Source organism: Pagrus pagrus (genome assembly GCF_965226575.1).
Source record: "Pagrus pagrus genome assembly, chromosome: 13".
In the NCBI taxonomy this organism is placed as follows: domain Eukaryota; kingdom Metazoa; phylum Chordata; class Actinopteri; order Spariformes; family Sparidae; genus Pagrus; species Pagrus pagrus.
Window position 1 is genome coordinate 7418808 of NC_140197.1, and position 21177 is coordinate 7439984.

Here is a 21177-nt window from a genome sequence, read left to right on the forward strand (position 1 = left end):
CAACAGCAATAAAGGTTTTTTATTACAACAGGTTCAAACAACAATAAAACACTTATTGATTTAAGTAATGTGAGCAGGACTACAAGATGAAGTAGAATCAGATGCAAGTCACAGACAACTAATGCACTGTAAAATATGGTTTTACCTTTACACTTTCCCACTAATTGTAAACTCAAACGTTTGAAAAATGAAAAATCTCAGTCCAATGTTAAATTATCCAATATCTTCTGACAATTTATCAATGTTCAAATCAATTATTTCAAAACTTTACTTAATAATTAAGTTAATTAGAATTAATGTTAGCAATTCAAAAATCAAATGCTAGTAAATGCTTGTCAAATCAAGTCAAGTCAATAAGTTAGTGGTAACAGCAGAGTCAACAGTGCTTGTAATGTTTTCTCAAGGTAATGTGCTGGTCAAACTCGATCACAAAGGGCAGCTCAATTGTTCTCAACAAAGTCCAAAAACTGTGATGATCTCAAAGTGCTGATTTGATCTCAAAGTGCTGATATGATCTCAAAGTGCTGATATGATCTCAAAGTGCTGATTTGATCTCAAAGTGCTGATATGATCTCAAAGTCTGTTCATATTGTCTGAGCTGATATCGTCTTATCACTATCAGGTTCAGTCGCCCGATAGGTCAGAAAGGGAGAGAGAGCGCGAGAGTGTAGGAACTCTCAGATTTGACAGATAGAAAATCTCAAGCCAAAATCTGAAATCTCAAGCCAAAATCTGAAATCTGATATCTGATTGGTACAGAAAGGGAGAGAGAGCGTGAGAGTCTGAGAGAGCTCTCAGGTTTTCAGTCAAAGATAGAGGCTTGATAACAATCAGGGACTGAAGTCTGATTGGTACAGAAAGGGAGAGAGAGCGTGAGAGTCAGAGAGCTCTCAGGTTTTCAGTCAAAGATAAGAGGCTTGATAACAACAATCAGGGACTGAAGTCTGATTGGTACAGAAAGGGAGAGAGAGCGTGAGAGTCTGAGAGAGCTCTCAGGTTTTCAGTCAAAGATAGAGGCTTGATAACAACAATCAGGGACTGAAGTCTGATTGGACAGAAAGGGAGAGAGAGCGTGAGAGTCTGAGAGAGCTCTCAGGTTTTCAGCCAACAGATAGAAAATCAGCAAGGCACCTGTAAGACAAAATGGGAAAGATCAATTAGACTGCTGTTGGAATATAAGGAACAAAAAACTCAAGTAGCTTCTACCCTGAGCTAAACATGAACATGATGTAAAAACATTAGGGATGCACATAATAAATTATGCTGATAAATTATCGGCCAGCAGGGATTCCAATAAATTCATTTGAAATGTGAAAACCAGTAGTCATGAAATGCATCAGTTCATTAGGGCTTGTCTTGAGGTTTCTTTTCCACTACAATTTCACAACAGTGTGTTGAAGCAGCTGCTGTAGCCAATAGCTTTAGAAAGTGTGTGCTTATGGTCAAATCACTACAGAGTGCCAATCCTGATATAGTGTATGTCAAAATCTGAGCCATGAATGACATTACTGCAGTAGCAGCCCAGCCATACAGTGCTGAGCTGTGTGTGCGTGAGAGACGCAACTGTTTGTCTGAGTCAGGTGAGTGTCTGTGTGCTTGTTTGTGAGTGAGGGTGACAGAGAGACAGTGCCTGGACGCAAGCTACAAATGTGTTTATAAAAATGCAGTGCAAAGACAATACAAGCATTTCACAAAAACGCTGATCAAGTCTCTCTCTCTCTTTCCATGCTATGTCCATGAATAATCATTCATCACTAAATACATTTAAAAGAATGTTTGTATTTTTCTATACTATTTTTTTCTTTTCAAAATAACATAAACTCCCTCAACACAGAATGTTATGGATCAAACTATCATGGACTTCATACAATTACACAATTATTAACATATGGTTTTGTGTCTTGTGCTGCAAAACTCTAATCAGATCAGCACGTAGCACCAGTGAAAAAACAAACCTTAACCTACAGGCCTGCTAGTTTTTTTAATTAATTTATAGATTTGAATTTACATGTTATGAAGATTTGTCACAGTCTGTTTAAATAAAAGTTCTTGTGACATATAAAAGCCTTCTGTGTAGAAAATGCGGAGATATATCTAGCTTGTGTTGACAATCAGCCTGAAAATACCATGACAGGAATTTTGGTCCATAATGCCGAGCCTTAGTATACAGCTAGAGACAGCCAGAAGTATGGAGACAGAAAGATATGATGTTTACTTTCTTCTCAAAAAATCAGGGGGTCACATCTCAAATGTACCCGGATCAAATTGTTTTTCAGGGTGTTTAATTTATTATTGATTATATAAAGTGTGTACGTGATTCCCATCGACTAAGTTTATTTGAATGGGGACTCATCCTAAATTGTAAACCCATGAAATATCAGTTCAAAACAATCATAATGTCTCCGTGTGCTCTTACGCTTCAGAGTTTGCAGGAGTCACAGGCTGGCAGGAATCCAACGAAGTTCAGTTGAGTGAGGGAGAGAGAAATTGAGATTTTCAATTCACTGAAGAAAACCAACCTCCCAACTAATTTCAATTAAGGGCCTTAATACTGCTCCATCTCAGCTCTCTGTACAGTGAGCTGGGTACACTCTACACAGTGTATGTTGCCTGTGCTTCACCAAAATCAGTCTGTGCCATGAATGACATTACCACAAAATCAGCCCTTCGATACAGTGCTGAGCTGTGTGTGTATGTGAGAGACAGAACTGTTTGTTTTATGAGTAACTAATTATTCTTATATGCAGCAATTGCTAAAGTAATTCAATTACTTTTAAGAGAAGCAACTGTAACTATTAATTTAAAGTAACTTGCCCAATTTTTTTTATTTTGAGACATGTAAAAATAAAGAAATCACAAAATATATAAATCGTGTGAATCCAAACAAGATTAAACAGTTTGAGATACTAAACTGCGTTACTGTCAATTTATGTAGGCTGTTGCAGCTTCCATACTTACCAGGCAAAAACGCAGGCGTCGGTCAATGTCCTCTATATCTAAGAAAGGAAACATATATTAGTTTAACTACAAATCACGACTAAATACTTCTCCATCTCAGCTCTGTGTATACTTGAAATTATCATTTTGTTGGTATTAACGTCACGCTGCTTCTCCATTCTGTTAGTTGGAGAAGCAGCGCACACACACGATTTTGTGGCAAAACTGGATGTGCTTGGTGTCATATGATTATCATGTTTATTGCAACTTGGACAGGACATTGAGCAAGACTACAGTGTGGTTGGGCCGCCAGAAAGAGTGTGGAAGACAGACAGATGTTCAGTTTGTTCTCAGAAAACCACCAGGTCTTATTTCAATTGAGATCACATTGTTTGATTATTATTTTCTGGGTGTTGAATTTTCAATGTATGGATGTAATTCCTGTCAACAAAGATTATATGGATGGGAAGTCATTCCAAACTACAAAACGACTCACATATTAGTTTGGTGACAGTCATAACAAACAATATGTGTGTGTGTTTGTACTCACACTGCAGGGTCAGCACAGGACATCAGCAGGAACACGAGGAGGGTCAGCAGTTTAGGGGGTGGGGTGGGGGGAGAGAGAAGTTGAGAGTTTCAGTTAATTGCAGAAAACCAGCAGGGCTCGACAATATAAATGGCCCGGTGTCCCGGACATACTTTTAAAACCGTCAGGGCCACCAGAACGCTTTTATATTTATGATGACTACAGGCAGGAGATGTGAGTTGTGATTTTTTTCTTTTCTTGTTCATATGAGGAATTCTCCACTCTACAAGGGCCATGTGGCAGAAGGGGCTAGTGGCTTTGACCCTCATGAAAAAAGCACTTCACATCAGGTCTGCCTGAAGAGGACGAAGTCAGAGAGTACTCAGTACTGCAGTATTAAAATAAATGTTATTAAATCAAATTGTTCTTTTTCGTTATTATGGGGATCGATTCCTGGGCCAGTGGTTACAATGGTGGGGCCGGTGATCTTCAAAAGCCACTGGCCCTTCCCCTTTTGTCTACCCCTGACCACTGTCACAGCTCATTTGAATTGATAAGTGTTGATAGGCCATTACTCATGTAAGCAATCAGTAGTATATGCAGAGAGGAAGCTACATATCATAGTATGATATCATAGTAATTATAGTAATACTGTTATACAGTATATTATTATCCTACTTTTTGTCACTCAAATTAAGGTTACTTGTGACAAAAAGCTGTAGCCTTTGGTTTATAACTTGCACAACCGACAACAAATTAGCCAGCCACATAGAAACAGGTTTAAAACTAAATGAAAAGTTATCTGTAAACTGAAAAAAATACATGATTAAAATAAAATGGGACAATGCTCTGAACTGAAAACTGCTGTTAGTACGTTGGCTGTTGGTTGCCTTAGCCAAATACACTGGGCCTCTGCTATTAACTGCAGCTAACTGACATCGGCTCTCCTTTCATAACTCCTTCATATCAGTTAACTTGGTTAGTGTTAGCGGTTATGCTAGCAACATTCCTCAGCTCAATTGAATTGATAATGGGATTAATTGATGTGACACAGTAGCCTCCAGTGTTAATAGGCCATTACACATGTAACCTATCAGATAATGGTTGTGGATGGGAGAGTGAGCAAGGCTTCGCAGTAGTGTCTGCAGAGAGGCAGCTACATATCATAGTGTAAACTGTAAATACATTTTCAATTATTATCCTACTTTTTTGTTCTCAGAAAACCAGCAGGTCTCATCTTATTTCAATTGAGATCACATTGTTAGATTATTATTTTCTGGGTACTGAATGTTCAATGTATGGATGTAATTCCTGTCAACAAAGATTATATGGATGGGGAGTCAGTCCAAACTACTAAACGACTCGCATATCAGTTTGGTGACAGTCTTAACAAACATAGTGTGTGTGTGTGTGTGTATTTGTACTCACACTGCAGAGACAGCACAGGACATCAGCAGGAACATGAGGAGGGTCAGTGGTTTGGGGGGGAGAGAAAGAAGATGAGAGTTTCAGTTAACTTCAAAAAACCAGTGTCACAGCTCATTTGAATTTATTGTCATTAGTTATGTAACCAATCAAATAGTGGTTGGGCATCAGAGTAGTGTCTGCAGAGAGGCAGCTACCTATAATAGTATGATATAATAGTAGTAATAGTAATACTGTAATACAGTATATTATTATCCTAGTTTTTTGTCACTCAAATTAAGTTCGCTTGTGACAAAAAGCTGTAGCCTTTGGTTTATAACTTGCACAACCGACAACAAATTAGCCAGCCACATAGAAACACATTTAAAACTAAATGAAAAGTTATCTGTAAACTGAAAAAAATACATGATTAAAATAAATGGGACAATGCTCTGAACTGAAAACTGCTGTTAGTACGTTGGCTGTTGGTTGCCTTTGCCAAATAAACTGGGCCTCTGATATTAACTGCAGCTAACTGACGTCGGCTCTCCTTTCATAACTCCTTCACGCGCTCGTCAGTTAACTTGGTTAGCGTTAGCGGTTATGCTAGCAACGTTACCATCGGGTAGCCAACAATAAAGGCTTTGCCGAACAAGAAAAACTCTGCGCCCATTAATTCATGTTCACTCCAGTATGAATTAAACACCACTTCTGAAACAATAAACCTGTATTTGTATGGTGGTTGTTCTAGCCAAATACACTGGGCCTCTGGGTCGGCTCTCCGTTCATAACTGCTTCACGCGCTTGTCAGTTAAGTTGGTTAGCGTTAGCGGTTATGCTAGCAACGTTACCATCGAGTAGCCAACAATATAGGCTTTGCCGAACAAGAAAAACTCTGCGCCCATAAATTCATCTTTACTCCCGTTTGAATTAAACACCAGTCTCAATGTACTTCTGAAACAATAAACCTGTATTTGGACCGTTCATAACTGCCGGCCGTGTGAAGCAGACTTACCTGTCAAACAGCATACAGCGACTGACGAAAGATCCGGCTGGCACGTCAACGTTTGATTGAGGCGTTCAGGTGACACTCGGAAATTCTGGCATTAAACACAAAAACCTCTGAAAGCGATCCCCAAATCCTGCAATATCTCATAGAGCCCGTGGTAAAAGAAGTCAGGACTCGTGTGACATTGTGAGCTTTGTGGGGATCTCTTGTATGAGTAACCCTAACCAACGTTAAGACGGAAATAGATAACGTAGATAACAGCGCATACAATGTCCGACATTAAATGCGTCGTGCCCCGCTAGATTTGAAAATACAGGGCTACGCCGACGTCATTGGAACAAACGGATATGTTTCTTACGCAAAGAAAACATTTCTTCATGTATAACCTTTGCCGAATGAACAACTGTGCCCAAATTGTTAAGAATACGTTGTACACTGCGTTTCACAACGTTTTTACAGTGTCTCCTAACGCAACAAGTTTAAAAGTTGTTGTTTTTTTAAGGGAGTCCGGCGACGAAGTAACAGGCTTATACAGCGATGCCGCGAAGAAACTGACACTTTTCACAATGAAAGACAAATCGTAATGTATTGTTCTTAATGCCGAATTTGAAAGAAGGCACCAATGACTGTAAATGTGTCATAGGTGTTCCCAAAAGTTGATTAAGCTTCTCCTCATGATGCAACAACTCTTAAAATCACTCGATTTGTAAGGGAGTCTGGGATATTGCCGTTACTAGTGATTTTCATCACTTCATTATGTAGTCCATATCCATGCCACACACACACACAGCCAACTTCTAGTAGTGGTGGTAGTAGAAGTAGTAGTAGTAGTAGTAGTAGTAGAAGTAGTTGTAAGACAAGTAGTAGTAGTACAAGTAGCAGCATTAGTTGTGGTGGTAGTAGTACAAGTAGTAGTTGAAGTAGAAGTAGTACAAGTAGTAGTAGTACAAGTAGCAGTTGAAGTAGTAATAGTAAAAGAACTACTAGCTGAACGTATGCTAAAGCAGTAGCAGAACAAAAGTTGAACATGTTTCCATGAGAATCAATTTAGCAGAAAAAGCTGGCTGAAAAGCTAAAAAGTACAAGGTTGAATGGTCTTAAAAAGCTGAAGATTTGGAAAACCAAACAGTTTCTCTAGCTGAACATAAGCAGTAGCAGAAGGAAATTTTAAATTTCCCAATGAGAATGAATGGTCAAGATTTTACAGGAAAGGCTGAATTTTTCAAAAGCTGAAAAGCTGAAAAATAATATGCTGAATGGGATAAAAATGCTGAATATTTTGACAGTTGAAAAGCTTCTCTAGCTGAACAGAAAGCTGAATATTTTGATAGTTTAACAGTTCCTCTAGCTGAACATAAAGCTGAATATTTGAATAGGTTGAAGGAGCTTAAAAAGCTGAACATTTTGATAGCTGAACAATTTATCTAGCTGAACATGAAGCTGAAGATTTTAATAGCTGAACGGTATCTATAGCTGAACATAAAGCTGCATACTTGAAAAAGCTGAAAAGGCAGAAAGCTGAATATTTGAAAAAGCTGAACAGTTTGACAGACAAACAGTTTCTGTAGCTGCACATATGCTGGAGCAGTAGCAGAACCAAAGTTGAAAATGTCCCCATAAGAATGAATGGGAAAACACCTCCCGAACAGCTACAGGTTTAGGAAAAAGTGTAATGGTTATGGCCAAAATATGTATACAGTGAGTAACAGGAGACATTTCTGAACCATGTGATGTATTTTTTATTTCTGAAGAGTGAAAAATGAGGGCACAAGAGCGAGAGACAAAACCGGTACCGTCTGCTCCACTCCAGAAATTTAGGCTCAAAGTTAACATTGCGGCTTATGGGGGAGTTGCTGGAGTGCTTGTCGCTCGAGGGCTTCTACAGCCAAAAGTTTAAGTCGCACATCTGAAATAAGATGATCATATGAAAGCCAACAAGATTTCCTACATTTCTATGTATATATTGTCTATGTGAAGTAAAAGCTGTGGGACCCAAATCAAGCTGAAGAGAGTTTTTTCTAAAGTTTTTGCAGCTGCTCTCCACTCTAGCGATGATGTTCCGCACTCTAGCTCACGCAATACACACCCATTATAAACCCAGAAGATGAGCTAAAAATCCTTAAAACTAAAACTGTGATAATTTCAAAACCGTAAAAGATCAAGTTCAATAGTTCAAGGTCTTGTGGATAGTTTAAAGTTGGAATGGTGTCTCTAGCTCAAAGTATGAGGGAGAAGAAGAGGTTGAAAGTGGATGAGTTTTGAGGAGGATTTGAGGATTTTCCCATTTGTTTCCATGTTAAATTTTTTTTTGAAAAAGCTGAATATTTGAAAAAGTTGAAAAGCTAAAAATCTGAAAAGAACAAGGCTGAAAGAGCTTAAAAAGCTGAACATTTTGATAGTTGAACGGTTTCTATAGCTGAACGTATGCTGAAGTAGTAGCAGAATGAAATTTGAAAAAATCCCCATAAGGATGAATGGGAAAAAATTTTGGTTTTAGTTTTGAAAAAGCTGAATATTTGAAAAAGTTGAAAAGCTGAAAAGCTTAAAAGCACAAGGCTGAAAGAGCATAAAGAGCTGAACATTTTGATAGTTGAACGGTTTCTATAGCTGAACGTATGCTGAAGTAGTAGCATAGCGAAATTTGAAAAAATCCCCATAAGGATGAATGGGGAAAATTTTGCAGAAAAAGCTGAATATTTCCAAAAGTATGAAAGATAGAAAAAAGAAAAATGGAAGCAAGAGTGTCCTTAAAAAGCTGAACATTTTGATAGTTGAATGGTTTCTATAGCTCAAAATTTGTAGGAGAAGATAGGTGCTGAAAAACGTACGGAAGAAGAATAATAACTAGAAAAATTGTATTTCCTGCGAAAATACAGTGTGAATGCTGATTGCTGAAGTGATTTTGCAAAATCTGCTGAATGTGCTGGAAAACACTTGCCTAATGCATAAAAAATGCATGAAACTATGAGAATGAATGGTCAAGAACTTGCAGAAAAAGCTGATTTTTTCAAAAGTTGAAAAGGCAGAAAGGCTGAAAAGTAATAGGTTGAAAGAGCTTAAAAAGCTGAACATTTTGATAGTTGAACAGTTTCTCTAGCTGTACATGAAGCTGAATATTTTGATAGTTGAACAGTTTCTCTAGCTGTACATGAAGCTGAATATTTGAAAAAGCTGAAAAGTACAAGGCTGAAAGAGCTTAAAAAGCTGAACAGTTTGATAGTTGAACGGTTTCTATAGCTGAATATGAAGCTGAATACTTGAAAAAGCTGAAATACAGAAAGCTGAATATTTAAAAAAGCGGAATACTTGAAAAAGCTGAAAAGGCAGAAAGGCTGAAAAGTAATAGGCTGAAAAAGCTTAAAAAGCTGAACAGTTTGATAGTTGAACGGTTTCTATAGCTGAACATGAAGCTGAATACTTGAAAAAGCTGTAGAGGCAGAAAGCTGAATATTTGAGAGCTTAAAAAGTTGAAAAGCTGAAAAGTACAAGGTTGAAAGAGCTTAAAAAGCTTAAGATTTTGATAGTTGAATGGTTTCTATGGCTGAACATAAAGCTGAATATTTGAAAAAGCTGAAAAGGTTGAAAAGCTGAACAGTTTGACAGCCAAACAGTTTCTGTAGCAGCACATATGCTGGAGCAGTAGCAGAATGAAATTTGAAAATGTCCCCATAAGAATGAATGGGAAAACACCTCCCAAACAGCTGCAGGTTTAGAAAAAAGTGTAATGGTTATGGCCAAAATATGTATACAGTGAGTAACAGGAGACATTGCTGAACCATGTGATGTATTTTTTATTTCTGTAGAGTGAAAAATGAGGGCACAAGAGCGAGAGACAAAACCGGTACCGTCTGCTCCACTCCAGAAATTTAGGCTCAAAGTTAACATTGCGGCTTATGGGGGAGTTGCTGGAGTGCTTGTCGCTCAAGGGCTTCTACAACCAAAAGTTTAAGTCCTACATCTGAAATAAGAACATCATCTGAAAGCCAACAAGATTTCCTACATTTCTATGTATATATTGTCTATGTGAAGTAAAAGCTGTGGGACCCAAATCAAGCTGAAGACAATTTTTTCTCAAGTCTTTCCAGCTGCTCTCCACTCTAGCGGTGATGTTCCGCACTCTAGCTCACGCAATACACACCCATTATAAACCCAGAAGAGGAGCTAAAAATCCTTAAAACTAAAACTGTGATCATTTCAAAACCGTAAAAGATTTTCAAAAACTGAAAAACAAGTTCAATAGTTCAAGGTCTTGTGAATAGTTTAAAGTTGGAATGGTGTCTCTAGCTCAAAGTATGAGGGAGCAGAAGAGGTTGAAAGTGGATGAGTTTTGAGGAGGATTTGAGGATTTTCCCATTTGTTTCCATGTTAAATTTGTTTTTGAAAAAGCTGAATATTTGAAAAAGTTGAAAAGCTAAAAAGCTGAAAAGCACAAGGCTGAAAGAGCTTAAAAAGCTGAACATTTTGATAGTTGAACGGTTTCTATAGCTGAACGTACGCTGAAGTAGTAGTAGAATGAAATTTGAAAAAATCCTCATAAGGATGAATGGGAAAAAATTTTGGTTTTAGTTTTGAAAAAGCTGAATATTTGAAAAAGTTGAAAAGCTGAAAAGCTGAAAAGCACAAGGCTGAAAGAGCATAAAGAGCTGAACATTTTGATAGTTGAACGGTTTCTATAGCTGAACGTATGCTGAAGTAGTAGCAGAGCGAAATTTGAAAAAATCCCCATAAGGATGAATGGGGAACATTTGGCAGAAAAAGCTGAATATTTCCAAAAGTATGAAAGATAGAAAAAAGAAAAATGGAAGCAAGACTGTCCTTAAAAAGCTGAACATTTTGATAGTTGAATGGTTTCTGTAGCACAAAATTTGTAGGAGTAGTAGCGAGCCAAAAAACGTACGGAAGAAGAATAAAAAGTTTAATAAATTCCAGAAGAACAATAGTGTGAATGCTTTGAAGCATTCACACTAATAATAACTTTAATAAATTCCGGAAGAACAATAGTGTGAATGCTTTGGAGCATTCACACTAATAAATTCCAGAAGAACAATAGTGTGAATGCTTTGAAGCATTCACACTAACTAGAAAAATTGTATTTCCTGCGAAAATACAGTGTGAATGCTGATTGCTGAAGTGATTTTGCAAAATCTGCTGAATGTGCTGGAAAACACTTGCCTAATCCACAAAACATGCATAAAACTATGAGAATGAATAGTCAAGAATTTGCAGGAAAAGCTGATTTTTTCAAAAGCTGAAAAGGCAGAAAAGCTGAACATTTTGATAGCTGAACAGTTTCTCTAGCTGAACATGAAGCTGAATACTTGAAAAAGCTGAAAAGGCAGAAAGCTGAATATTTGAAAAGGTTGAAAAGCTGAAAAGTACAAGGTTGAAAGAGCTTAAAAAGCTGAAGATTTTGATAGTTGAATGGTTTCTATAGCTGAACATAAAGCTGAATATTTGAAAAAGCTGAAAAGGTTGAAAAAGCTGAAAAGGATGAAAAGCTGAAAGTAATAGGCTGAAAAAGCTTAAAAAGCTGAACAGTCTGACAGCCAAACAGTTTCTGTAGCAGCACATATGCTGGAGCAGTAGCAGAACCAAAGCTGAAGATGTTCCCATAAGAATGAATGGGAAAACACCTCCCAAACACCTGCAGGTTTAGAAAAAAGTGTGATGGTTACGGCCAAAATATGTATACAGTGAATAACAGGAGACATTGCTGAACCATGTGATGTCTTTTTTATTTCTGTAGAGTGAAAAATGAGGGCACAACAGCGAGAGACAAAACCGGTACCGTCTGGTCCACTCCAGAAACTTAGGCTCAAAATTAACATTGCGCCTTATGGGGGAGTTGCTGGAGTGCTTGTCGCTCGAGGGCTTCTACAGCCAAAAGTTTAAGTCGCACATCTGAAATAAGATGATCATATGAAAGCCAACAAGATTTCCTACATTTCTATGTATATATTGTCTATGTGAAGTAAAAGATGTGGGAACCAAATCAAGCTGAAGAGAGTTTTTTCTAAAGTTTTTGCAGCTGCTCTCCACTCTAGCGATGATGTCACCCACTCTAGCTCACGCAATACACACATTATAAACCCAGAAGACGAGCTAAAAATCCTTCAAACTAAAACTGTGATAATTTCAAAACCATAAAAGATTTTAAAACTTTGAAAAACAAGTTCAATAGTTCAAGGTCTTGTGAATAGTTTAAAGTTGGAATGGTCTCTCTAGCTCAAAGTATTAGGGAGCAGAAGAGGTTCAAAGTGGATGAGTTTTGAAGAGGATTTGAAGATTTTCCCATTTGCTTCCATATTAATTTTTTTTTTGAAAAAGCTGAATATTTGAAAAAGTTGAAAAGCTAAAAAGCTGAAAAGTACAAGGCTGAAAGAGCATAAATAGCTGAACATTTTGATAGTTGAACGGTTTCTATAGCTGAACGTATGCTGAAGTAGTAGCAGAATGAAATTTGAAAAAATCCCCATAAGGATGAATGGGGAAAATTTTGCAGAAAAAGCTGAATATTTCCAAAAGTATAAAAGATAGAGAAAAGAAAAATACACGCCATCATGTCCTTAACGAGCTGCACGTTTTGATAGTTGAATGGTTTCTGTAGCTCAACATTTGTAGGAGGAGAAGCGAGCCAAAAAACGTACGGAATCAGGAATAATAATAACTTTAATAAATTCCGGAAGAACAATAGTGTGAATGCTTTGAAGCATTCACACTAATTATAACTAGAAAAATTGTATTTCCTGCGAAAATACAGTGTGAATGCTGAAAGCTGAAGTGATTTCGCAAAATCTGCTGAATGTGCTGGAAAACACTTGCCTAATGCATAAAAAATGCATGAAACTATGAGAATGAATGGTCAAGAATTTGCAGAAAAAGCTGATTTTTTCAAAAGCTGAAAAGGCAGAAAGGCTGAAAAGTAATAGGTTGAAAGAGCTTAAAAAGCTGAAGATTTTGATAGTTGAATGGTTTCCATAGCTGAACATAAAGCTGAAAAGGTTGAAAAGCTGAACAGTCTGACAGCCAGACAGTTTCTGTAGCTGCACAGATGCTGGAGCAGTAGCAGAACCAAAGTTGAAAAAGTCCCCATAAGAATGAATGGGAAAACACCTCCCAAACACCTGCAGGTTTAGAATAAAGTGTAATGGTTATGGCCAAAATATGTATACAGTGAGTAACAGGAGACATTGCTGAACCATGTGATGTATTTTTTATTTCTGTAGAGTGAAAAATGAGGGCACAAGAGCGAGAAACAAAACCGGTACCGTCTGCTCCACTCCAGAGATTTAGGCTCAAAGTTAACACTGCGGCTTATGGCGGAGTTGCTGGAGTTCTTGTCACTCTAGGGCTTCCACAGCCAAAAGTTTAAGTCGCACATCTGAAATAAGATGATCATATGAAAGCCAACAAGATTTCCTACATTTCTATGTATATATTGTCTATGTGAAGTAAAAGCTGTGGGACCCAAATCAAGCTGAAGAGAGTTTTTTCTAAAGTTTTTGCAGCTGCTCTCCACTCTAGCGATGATGTCACCCACTCTAGCTCACGCAATACACACCCATTATAAACCCAGAAGACGAGCTAAAAATCCTTCAAACTAAAACTGTGATAATTTCAAAACCATAAAAGATTTTAAAATTTTGAAATACAGGTTACATAGATCAAGGTTTTGTGACTTGAAGAAAGTTGGAATGGTGTCTCTGGCTCAAAGTATGAGGGAGCAGAAGAGGTTCAAAGTGGATGAGTTTTGAGGAGGATTTGAAGATTTTCCCATTTGCTTCCATATTAAATTTTTTTTCAAAAAGCTGAATATTTGAAAAGTACAAGGCTGAAAGAGCTTAAAAAGCTGAACATTTTGATAGTTGAACGGTTTCTATAGCTGAACGTATGCTGAAGCAGTAGCAGAATGAAATGTGAGAAAATCCCCATAAGGATGAATGGGCAAAAATTTTGGTTTTAGTTTTGAAAAAGCTGAATATTTGAAAAAGTTGAAAAGCTAAAAAGCTGAAAAGTACAAGGCTGAAAGAGCATAAATAGCTGAACATTTTGATAGTTAAACGGTTTCTATAGCTGAACGTATGCTGAAGTAGTAGCAGAATGAAATTTGAAAAAATCCCCATAAGGATGAATGGGGCAAATTTTGCAGAAAAAGCTGAATATTTCCAAAAGTATAAAAGATAGAGAAAAGAAAAATACACGCCATCATGTCCTTAACGAGCTGCACATTTTGATAGTTGAATGGTTTCTGTAGCTCAAAATTTGTAGGAGGAGAAGCGAGCCAAAAAACGTACGGAATCAGGAATAATAATAACTTTAATAAATTCCAGAAGAACAATAGTGTGAATGCTGTGTCAGCATTCACACTAATAATAACTTTAATAAATTCCAGAAGAACAATAGTGTGAATGCTGTGTCAGCATTCACACTAATAATAACTTTAATAAATTCCGGAAGAACAATAGTGTGAATGCTTTGAAGCATTCACACTAATTACAACTGAAAAAAGATACATTTATTAAACTGTATTATGGAACACAGAGACCATACAGCCATAACATATTGAATTAAAAAAAAACAACTATCAGAATTCTTTAATGTTGACATAATGATAAATTAGTCTGGATATTGAGAAACAATAGAAAACATGTCTTAAAACAACTCCTTTCCCTTCTAGTCTAGGAGAGGCAACAGATCAGACTGATATTCATATGTTTAATAAAATAAGTATTTTAAACTTATATGGTGGACCACATAAATGGTGGTGTGATGGTTAAGTGTGATGGTTAAGTGACAAAAAAGGATCAAATTATATGTATTCTGCATAATTGGGGGGGCGACGACAATAATTTAAATTTGGGACACTGTTGGTTATATCCGGGACACTACAAAGTAGAATTCGGGACAGTTGTGGGACACTGAGGAAAAAAGTTAATTTCGAGCCCTGGCTGCAGTCCTCTGGAGCTCTTCAATCTGCAGTCTGTATAAATGTTGCCAGATTTAAAAAACAAATTAGTTACAGGTTTCAAAAGAGTGAAGTGAAAGTTGAGAATTTAATGAAATCTTACTTCCCTTATTGTTGCTGCAGTCTTCTGGAGGTCTTCCTGCAGTCTGTATGAATGTTGTCAGATTTAAAAGACATAAATTAGTTGCAGGTTTCTAAAGAGTGACGTGAAAGTTGAGAATTTAATGAAATCTTACTTCCCTTATTGTTGCTGCAGTCTTCTAGAGGTCTTCTTCCTGCTGTCTGTATACATGTCAGATTTAAAAAGACATAAATTAGTTACAGGTTTCTAAAGAGTGACGTGAAAGTTGAGAATTTAATGAAATCTTACTTCCCTTATTGGTGCTGCAGTCCTCTGGAGGTCTTCTTCCTGCTGTCTGTATAAATGTTGCCAGATTTAAAAACATAAATTAGTTACAGGTTTCAAAAGAGTGACGTGAAAGTTGAGAATTTAATGAAATCTTACTTCCCTTATTGTTGCTGCAGTCTTCTGGAGGTCTTCTTCCTGCTGTCTGTATAAATGTCAGATTTAAAAGACAAATTACTTACAGATTTCAAAAAACTGAAGTGAAAGTTGAGAATTTAACGAAATCTTACTTCCCTTATTGGTGCTGCAGTCTTCTGAAGGTCTTCTTCCTGCTGTCTGTATAAATGTTGTCAGATTTAAAAGACATAAATTGGTTACAAATTTCAAAGACTAAAGTGAAAGATGAGAATTTAACTAAATCTTACTTCCCTTATTTTCTCCTGGGTTGTTGTCGTCGCTGGAGAGAGATCTGCTGAAGTCCTCTGGGGGTCTTTCTCACTGGCTCATCCTAGAAAGACAATGACATCATCATTGAGTTAAATCACTCAATGCAAGTGAATCACTCAAAAAAAAAAAAAAAAAAAGAGACACTTGCCTTGTGATGGACCTGGTTTGACATGCAGCTTGGTCTGCATCTCAGCTGGATGTTCGGCTTCCTCCCTGCAACGATGAATAGTGACAACAACCCAGCAGAGAAATTTAAAAAAAATAAAATACAGTTAAAAAAAAACAATAAAAACACAATTACATTACATGATACATGCATGATTAAAAATACATAATTACATGATAACTTTTGTGACCTCATGAGAAGAATTTGCTGACCCCATTCTAAAATGAATAAATACACAAATATATAAATAGATATAAATACATTTACACAATAAGATTAAACTATTTCCAGCCAAGACATGCCACTGTAACAACATACATATGAAAAACAATTACATGAGACAAAATGCACTGAAAGACTAAAGACTAAATTACAGCATGATTTAACAATGATAATTAGCTCAATAAATCACTCGTGAGCACAGACAGATTTTTACATCGTAAAACGTGGCACGACAGGTCTTGGACAGAACAGCTGGAGAGGCTATTAGTCAGTCAAAACACAATAAACTGGACTGTGGTAACTGTAATACGTTTGGAGAACACCTGATTGAAGACATTTATCGGGATGTGAAATATAAATGTGGTCAATCAGTGTGTTCTTTTCGGTTGTCGAATTTGCTACTAATTGAGTGTAACCTCTGGACTGAAACAAATCTTTGATACTTTTTTTCCCTTTTGAAAGGAGGTCCTCATTAAAATCGCCACAAACAATGATGGGATGTTGATTTGACATGTCCAATGAGTCCAAGAGGTTTTTCAAGTTTTGGAGAAAGATTCCCAGTTGAAAACTTGGCGGTTTGTACACAGTCGCTATTAGCGCTTTGACTGGAGCCTCAATTTTGACGACGACAAACTCCAAATCAGTGACGTTTTGCATGTACCTGCGAGGCTCTGCTTGAACAGTGTCTCTACAGTACATCCCAACTCCACCTCCCTCTTTTTTGGCCATGTTCACACAGCTGTTGTGAGACAGCTGTCTGCTACGTGTGAACATGGTGTGCCCCTCCAAATGAAAAATTTCAGCGACAGAGGAGCCCGACAAGTGTGTCTCTGTTAGGCAAAGCACATCTGCTTGTCGGAGCTCGTGATGCGATTTCAGGTCCACCATGTGACATGGCAGACCCTGCGTGTTGTGGTGGACGATTGTCAAAACCTTTGGAGTTTGTTTTACAGATTTGTACAGCGTCAACAATGGTCGACAGCTTTGGAAAGATGCTTGAGGCATGCTTTCCAGAGCTGACTTGATCTTGGGGTCAGCGTAAATTTTTTTCTCATTAAAGTCAAGGATGGTGAGACCTTGCAGCGAGGTTGTGCGGCTGAGCGCGACGTATGCCATACCAGGCTCAAAAACGCGCTTCAGACACACAACCGCCGCCGGCATGGTCATTCCTTGAACTTTGTGGGCCGTACACGCAAAAGCTAATTTGAGGGGGAACTGGCGATGAACAACCCCCTTTCTATTACTTAGGTGCTCCTCAGATCTTTCTATGTACACCGAGTTATCTGAGGGACCTAACATTTTTTTGCGGAATCTCTGTCCTGCTGTAGGATTGTCCAGCAGGAGTCCAATCATCTTCACGCCTTGTGGTTCTTCGAATACAATGTTCGAAATGGTTCCAAATGTACCGTTCACGAGGCCGTCCTCCACTAAATTTCGGATCAACATAACGCGTACTCCTTGAGCAGCCATTATGTTGTCGGGCAAGTCTCGCCTGTGTCCTTTAATTTGCCCAGACACAAACGTCATGCAGCCAGTTCTGGGGTCTTTTCGAAAATCACGAGCTGCAATGGCAGTCGCGTTCTCGTAGGAGGCGTTTACAATGTCGGCGTTGTGACGGTCTACTTCTTTGTTTGTGGCGTAGATGTGTAGACCCTGTGCTGTGCAATGCTGACTATCAGCCACCGCCTGTGTAAGCAAGAGCCTGTCTTCATCTAACAAAGGATCTTGCTTTTGCTTCACCCTGAGACGGTTCAAGAGTTCAGCAAAAGCTTGATCGTCTTTCTGTCGCATGATCTCTGTCAGGGTGACCATTTTGAAGTGATCCTTCCAGAGATCAAACTCGGTCTCCTCGTACACACACACAGCGGCTTGGCTTTACCAAGGGGCGGCAGTTGATAAAAGTCACATACGGCCAGGACAGACATGCCTCCGAACGGCTTCCGATTACCCCTGATCTGCTGAAATCGCCAATGCACGTAGGCAAATAGCTCTTTAGAGACCATGGATATCTCGTCGATGATGAGAATCTCAGCGTTCGCCAGCGTTGCTCTGACCTCGTCCAGTGCATTTCCAAGACCTTGATAAGGTGGCTTCAAGGACCTCGGCAATTTGAGAATCGAGTGCAACGTGTTGCCTGATATGTTAAATGCCGCTGTACCCGTAAATGCGGTCAGCAGCACTGCCGGTTGGGACATGTCTGCGTCGTCCCGAAATCTCGGGAGCTCACGCAGAACTCTCGTTGCCTCGTGGTGAATGCACTTGATCGCATGCGATTTGCCACATCCAGCCCCTCCCGATAGGAAGTAATAAAACGGTTCTGGATTGTGGCCCCAGACTAGGTCAAAGCACCACTGTCGAACGCTGTAGAAAACAGAAGCCTGAGTTTCGTTCAGACTTTGGTACATTTTCCTAACAAAGTCTGGACTCAACTCTGGAGCATCTATTCTAGGCATAGAGCTCCCCTTATCCTTTCTAGTGCCGAATTCCGGGACGTCTTCGCCGTTTTCGTCCTGATCGCGAGGTTCAAGTTCCGCCATGCACTCCAGCCTGTCTACTTCGACTTCGGGCGCAAAAGAGTTCCACGCATTCACGAGAGGACCGCACACCTCAAGCTGTTCAAACGCAGCGTCCATGCTTTTTCCCTGGCCCTCGTAGCGTTTTTTGTTGCGCCCCACAATTTGCTCTACTGTCATACCCCACTTCTCGCCACACTTGTAAAACTGTTCGTAAGTGGGGTACGCGTTATCTGTCAGATCGGCGTCGGATCGATGTGGCAGATAAAGTTTCAGCAGTCGTCTGTAAAACTTTTCTGGATTTTTTTCCTCAGAGAAGCGCGTGAATCTAATGATCGCCGGTTTTCCCACAGTTCTCTTTTGGATATATCCCTGATCGTTTAACAGTAAAATGGCGTTCGGGCTTTCCTTTTGATGGCCGTAGAGTACTACCCTGTACTCCGACACAAACTCGGCCAGGCACATGCCTTCAAATTCTCGATCGCGAGGTCTGTTGATGTATTTCTCAGGCAACCCCGACATCCATACGTCCTCCGATTCCGGGTCCATTTTCTCCAGTCTACCCATGGGGTGACTCATTCTAACGCGGTCCTCGTTGGTCCGAATGAAGGCCACCGATCGGGAGCACTTCTTGAGGCGTAAGCTGCAGGTACGGGCTACGGTCTCTTGAGCGCTGACCTCTCTGTGTTTAGAGTAGGCCTGCATAATTTGTTTCATTTCGTCGCTATGTTAACGTCGGATTGCTTGACGTCTTTGATGACGTTCTTAAGGAATTCCGTCATCTCGTGCTCCGGTTTTGTTACGTACGACATCATGTACATGATGCAGCTATAATCGTCTATGACGTACTGGACGTCCATATTTGCGTTCCACGCCCTAAGCAAATCGGGATTGTAGGCATTAACCCAACAATCATTTGGATGGCGCCTCAGCATCACGACGTGACTGTTTGCCAGGCACTCTGCGGCGTTGACGTATTCTTCGTGAGTCAAGTTGCACCGGCAAAGCAAGTCTGTCAAACTGCTGAACGAAGCGCCCGGATCCATAAGCAGATCTCTAAGTGGTTGGAGCGTTTGTTTAGCCAATTTTTGCTCGTCGGCGAGGGCCTTTTTCTGCTCCGCTATTTGCGCTTCGAAGTCTGCATCGTCTTGATCTTCTTTTTGGTGGCAATTAATAGTGGGGGGCCTGGTGATGAACGTTTTATCCATCGGTAGTTTTGGAAAGCCAAACCTGCAGGCTACATTACCCTTCTTACAGGACTTTGAATGTTTCCTGCTGTGCACCTGAACCTCTGACACTGTTTTGTGGAGTTCCGGATCTGCGTCAGGGTCGGGCATTTTGCAACTAATGTAACAATCTATAAATTCCCTGATTTCTCTATCGGAGGCGTCTTCGAATTTAGGCGAATCTTTTATCCAAATCAGCATGTGGAGGTGCGGGCTTCCCCTGGCTTGGAACTCGACGCGATAAAAATAATCATCTACTTCGCCGAGCGGTTGCGCGGGAGAGAGGATGAGGTTTGTCATGAGAGCTTCCACTCTCTTTTCAAACATGCGCATTACTGTGACGGGGTTACTTCTCAGAATGTCGCATTTTGTTTTCCAATCCAAATCTGAAAACGGTTGTTTTTGTTCACCCTGCTGAGCTTTGATGGCCTCTATGAACTCAGGCCATCTCATCTCAGCAGCAGAGAACGTCGCAAAAAATGTCGGTTTTCCAATTTGACGAACCATCGCGTGCACGTCTTTAAGGGTTTTATTCCAATAGGCTGGGGTGCCTCTAAGAGGCTGCATGAACCTGGTCGCGTCTTGGTTCATAATGAGCCGTCCTCATCGTCCTTATCCTGGAGCATGACGTTGTTGATCCTACGGCCGTCTCTGGTTTTGGACTTTCCTTTGCGCATTTGTATAGACACGGTATTGGTCGCGAGGTGAGTCTCTGTAACAAACTGCGCAAAGAAAAGATAACTCTGGTCACTTGCAAAACGCGTATCTGCAGCAAAGAGCCTACAATTAAAGTAAAGGCTCGGGGACAGGGAGACGCTTCTATCTTCGTCCAACGTGTTCTCTCATGTCGGAAATTGCACAGGAAAAGCCATGGCCTCTAACTTGGGTACGCTGAAAAAACCAACCGGTTTGTTGCCTTGCGCGGGGGCAACACTAAATACGCCGTCGCCATATGAAAGGATTTCCTGTGCAATGTCGGGGGGCTGCATGCAAGTGTCCAGGGAGAGGCCTGGTCTCAGCTCCTCCTCTTCTTCCTCAGCGGCCTCTAAATGTCCCGGTTCATTTTGGCTCGAAAAAATCTATGTCCATATCTTCCTCCGGGATGAGCTCCTCTTCTGGGATGGCGTCCGAGTCGTCGAGCAGACCTTCAAAAGTGGCAGTCTCGTCGATAAACACATCTTTATACTCCGAATGCGTCTCTCAATTTCGCGAGGCCAGCCAGCACATTCTTCATACTAATGGTGTAGAAGTGCTGGTAACCTTTGTATTTAACGTGTCTCTTCAATTTAACTTGAAGCAGCTGCGCTTCTGCTCTGGGCCTTGGGAGACTGTTGACGACCGATTGCACCTCTGATGGAACGCACACAACAGCTCCGTGAACTGCCCTCTGTTGGCCTTTTGGCAGAGCAACAA

At 39.6% G+C, this 21177-nt stretch overlaps 1 protein-coding gene across 2 annotated transcripts in view; it reads right to left on the reverse strand.

The window, feature by feature from the left end:
* LOC311268796 (uncharacterized protein) overlaps positions 1 to 21177 on the reverse strand; it is a 29397-nt gene continuing 8220 nt past the window's right edge. Inside the window, exons 6-9 of one of the 2 annotated variants that reach the window (XR_014624010.1) lie at positions 4895 to 5970; positions 2959 to 2996; positions 2417 to 2442; positions 1 to 1131 (exon numbers count right to left, since the gene is read on the reverse strand). The gene's annotated coding sequence lies outside the window, so the exon portion shown is untranslated. The other variant, XR_014624011.1, reaches the window with a different exon arrangement.